The sequence below is a fragment of the Montipora capricornis genome, chromosome 6 (genome assembly GCF_036669925.1).
Source record: "Montipora capricornis isolate CH-2021 chromosome 6, ASM3666992v2, whole genome shotgun sequence".
Classification (NCBI taxonomy): domain Eukaryota; kingdom Metazoa; phylum Cnidaria; class Anthozoa; order Scleractinia; family Acroporidae; genus Montipora; species Montipora capricornis.
The window spans coordinates 50,700,911-50,705,910 of record NC_090888.1 but is presented as its reverse complement, the minus strand read 5'-3'; positions in this window follow the sequence as shown (position 1 = coordinate 50,705,910).

Here is a 5,000-nt window from a genome sequence, read left to right as displayed (position 1 = left end):
GCTGTGCTTACGACAAAAGTATTCAAATACGACCCAAACTGCACTTATGGCCTGGGCACGAGATATGAGAAGGACTCGATCTGGGAACCAGTATGACAGGGAAAATGCCCAATGCAATAAAATTCTACTACGAAATGGGGATTAGGAAGCAAAAGAAGGGGCAATGGCCCAGAAAAACATGGAAGCCCATCTGAGATTGAGTTGCTTCTGATACAGGTTAACCTGCAGGAGTACAATCATTCTTTCTTCTTAATGGTTCCAGGAAAAAATCCCATCACATGCGGTATAAATCATTCGTTCTGTTGGATGGATCCAGGCAAAAAACCCATTTTTATGTGTATAAATCACGCGTTCTTTTAAAAGGATCCACGAAAAAATCCCATCAGGTAAATAAATCATTCGTTCTTTTGATGGATCCAGGAAAAAATCCCATTATGTGTATAAATCATTCCTTCTTTATGGTGGTTCCAAGGAAAAAGGCCATGAGGTGTCAATTCACAGAAACTGAAAAATGAAATATCCATATCCAAACAAATAAAAACATAAATAAATAAATGATTAGCAAGTTCAAAACCTGCGGGATCATAATAATAATAATAATAATAATAATAATAATAATAATAATAACAAAGCTGATGACCATGTATGGCCATAACATGTGGATGACGTAGATTGCACATATGGCCACTAAAATATGCCCTTTCATTCTCTATAAATTTAAACTTTCCAGACCTTATAGAAACCAGCCAATGATAACAAATGTTATAATTAGTGGATACGAGGAAAAGCAAACGGGCTCCATTTTACAACATGGTCTCCCCTGCCAGGGGCATAAAGAAAACCGTCATTAAGCAGCGTTCACACTACTCTGGGACCAGGCTCCGCAGTTGAGGCCATAGAGGAAAAAAGGAGCGATTCAGTTGCTTCACTCGTTCCTTATATCTTTTACCCTAACGAGGGGCGTGGTTCCGGGCTACGTTTACACGAACGCGATTCATTTATAAACGCATCGTTTTCGATGCGGTTACGCCTTTTGTTTACACGATAGCGATCGAGACCGTTGGGGAAACCGAGTCGATTTGAAAACGATACCGAAAGTGAAGCGTTTTCAAATCGATACGGTTTGATCTGTTGTGTAAACAGCGAAACCGCAGTGATTTGAATACGGTGACTATTTTGGAGCGAAATTTGCATTATTCTATTTAAAATGGTGAATTTAGTCCGTAGTGCAGCGCTCGCTTGTACAATCAAGACCTCGATTTTCTGACAAAAACGGTTCCGTGTTAACACTTCGATTTTGATGCGGTTTCGAAGACGTAAAGCTGTATCGATGTGAAACCACGTTCGTGTAAACGCTGCAGTTATAATCTGAGTTTGCCCTGATTTTGAATTTTCGAGTTTGAGATACATTATAGTTTATTGCAGTAACTGGCGTTGGTTGCGAAATTGGACATTCTTTTACAGAAAATTTGTTTTAATCTTTTGTTAGTTGCGTCTAATCCAGCCGATTTTATGAATATTTGCCAAAGTTAAAATTTAAAAGAAAAGCACTAATGCGCTTTCCTGGTTGGCTTTGCTTTTGTTGTCAGTGTTACATATGCTGATAGAGTTAAAATGTAATTAAACCTCCAAACATAAAAAAAAAAGATATCCTCAGTACGTTGTGCTCAAGTTTACGCTTTGTTTGAATTTCCGAAATTGAGATCACACAATGTTTTATTGGAGTAACTGAAGTTTTCTTTATCAAATTGTTTTAATCTTTCGTTAATACTGGGCATAATCACCCGATTTTAGCCCTGATATTTTGCCGAAGTTGACATGAAATGAAAGAAAGTACCATTGCGCTATGCTGATTGGCGTTGTTTTTATTCTCAGCCTTTCATATGGTGTTGTTGGTTAAATTGTAAACAAAGAAAGAAATATATGCTGCGTGTTTTACAACGTCAAAGTTATGCTTTAGTAAACTTATCGTTCAAGTTATGTTTCAGGGGTCGTTCACTATTCATAAGAGGAGGGCTGGAATAATTTATGGAGGTGTGTGATCCCCGTCGGGGATCATCCCCTAGCTGGCAGCGAGTAGGCACCAGGGGACTACATAATCCCCTGGGGTAAGAAGAATTTATTCATCGTCTCTCATTAGGTGTTTGTATCACTGGGTTTGAGTTGTCGCATCGAGCGAAAAAGCAGGCTGGTTGGTAGACGGGCGAAAGAAAAAGCGAGAGCCCTGGAAAAGACCTACCCAGGACTGGAGTGAGAGGAGCAGTCTTTGCTCAAATTTTTTTTTTCAAGTGCCCACCTTTTCTCACCTCCCGCCTACCAACATTATCTCTTCTTTAAATTAACGCTTATCGTTAATTCGCAATTTGAATTTACTGTTATCGTTAATTTAGTACACTGTGACCCTGCACTTGTGGTAGGAGAGAAAATAAGGAAAATAAAAGATCATATCCGTGGATTGGATGATTTTCTGCTCTATAGGAACCGCTTCTTTCCGATAGACCACTAAATATCACGTCACAGCGCTCTCAGAAAAATATTTTAAGTCTCCCATAGAATGTCGCTATTGAAGAGTAGGCCTAAGCTGGATTTATTAGGCCAAAGCTTTGATTTTAAAATGTTCAACTTTGTCGGGAATTTTTGAATTGTTTAATATTGTTTGTTGCCGAGTGAAAATACCGCATGATCAAGTAGTGTTATTATTATTGTCTTTGAGCAGCTAGCGGTGTGGTGGTTAGGTGACGGGTTAATAAACATCTCCAGGTTGGAGTCCTATGTCCATACATTTGGGTTGTCATTTAAATTAAAAGATATATGACCATTTCCCATAATCCATATTAAGCTTTCAGTCTTCTAAATTAACGATAATGGTAAATTTAGAGCAAATTACGAATTAACGATAATCGGTTAATTCGAGCTAGAGAATGGGTTGCGCCTACTGACCCGCTTCTAGTCTCCTCATATAGTAGACTGCCATTTATTTAGGATATTTAGCCTGACGTCGAGGCTTGGAAGAATAAAGAAGAGGTTAAATTCCTTTGTTCCTAATCTATAATGGCAATGTTTTCCCCTAATTCTATAAGTCTTTTTTCATGCTTGTTCAACGTTGTTATCACGTTCATTCATTATGTTTTAGTCACTTGTCAATGATTGAAGTCAGAACGTGGGACAGTTTTCTCGGCCGGTATTTTCAGTTCAAACTTAATCTAAAAGAGTTTACTGTCTAGCGTCATTCTGTTGGGAAACCTAACCTAATATTTAAGCGAGCTTGGTTACGTAGCTCTCAAAGGGACTGAGGGCTAATCCCACAATCTGGACAGCCCTCACTGCACCAGAATATACCCCATTCCTCTCATATTCCGATGACCGTTATTGTTTTCCTTATGTCCAGCATAGTTTCCACATGTATTATCCCACAAGACGGAACCAAATCCTATATTAAAGGAGTCGCACGTCTTGCAGTTGTTCTCGTTGTTAGCGACAAAACCAATTCTAACCCTGCGCCAAGTTGACGGGACAGCGTTGAACCCTTCCTTGTTACAGTGTGGTTGCAAGGAGGCGGTACCCCCAACAAGGGACATCCACGTGCCGCGACCGAGATGGATGGCTCAGTAACTTCCATCCGCGATCAATGAGTACAGGGATAACGCCTGCTTGTTAATTACAACAAATCTAATGTCGTTGTTTATCTTCATTCCGAGGCAGATCTTTGAGAAATTTGTGCTCCAGTAACTTGGCAGCTTGGTTTGCGCTTATCAAACCCGGTCGTGCCGCCAGTGAGGTTGAAGGCTTCCTGGTTAGCTTCTAAAATGAAAGAAGGAAAAAATTCATGTTTCGGACTATCGCATAAAGAAACAAGTGAACAATCAAGGGAGTAAAACCTACGGTGCTGGACGAAAAACCTTGCGACAGAACGGGCCACTCATCTTATTGTTCCTATTGTAACCTCTCAGTCCTTTACCTTTCCTAAAAGTGCCTCTTATCGTTTCATATTGCTTTTTTGTCCTCTCCGACCCCACCCCCTAACAGTGTTGAAGATCGTACCAAGCGGCATTAAACGGAATGAGAGTGAGAAAATTTGCTGCCACGTGTAAATGAAAATTTCTCCAGCCCCCAGACGTTTGTCCCAGGAAGCATACCTTTATGCCATCAATCTTCATGACTGGAGTCCACCCTCCGTTTCCACATCCAAAGTTTTCCATGTGACAGTGTACGGGGATCTTTTCTGTTCCAAACAGCAGTGTATATGCGCCACTCTCAAGCGACCTGAAACACATAAAAAGGACTGTTACGGAAGAATCGTCTTTGAAAATTGCAAAAAGAGGCCTCTTAACACAGTTGTATCAGTTCAGGGTCAATTCAGTTTCTTTGGAGCTAGTTAATTTCGAGACTTGCAGCCAACTTACGGATTTTTGTCGTATAGTCCCTTACAAGAAGTGGCTGTAAAGAGAAAGCGAGAGCGTGATGAACTGAAATCGTAAATACCAAAAATTTATTGCTCCATTGAACTGTGTGGGAACTTAGCTTACCTGTTGGCACATATGTTTCTTTGAGCTCTGCAAGAAGATGTTTCATTCCCTATTCAAAGGCCTTGACGCCGTCTAAAAGCAGGATGTGGAGAAAGAAAGGGTAAAACAAGAAACATTGAAGATACATTAGTTATTATGGTTCCTCACTACAACTGAACAGTGTGAGACTGACTCAGCATACCTGGTGGCATACATCTTTCTTTGAGCTCTGCAACTGTATTATTAACATCCTCTTCAAGGGTCTCTATAGCCTCTAAAAGCAAGATGTGAAGAAAGAGAGGCAAGACATGGGTTGTTATCGTTCCTCATTGCAGCAGCTTTTTTATCTGGTTACTTAAATCAGTTACTTAATAACTGGTGCCGACATAAAGTAACGCGTATCAATGTTTGTTTGTCAATTGTGAATTTGAAAGACCCGAATGGAAAAAAATCACTCCCGACCTTTGCGCCGAAATCTGCCGCTTCACATTACAC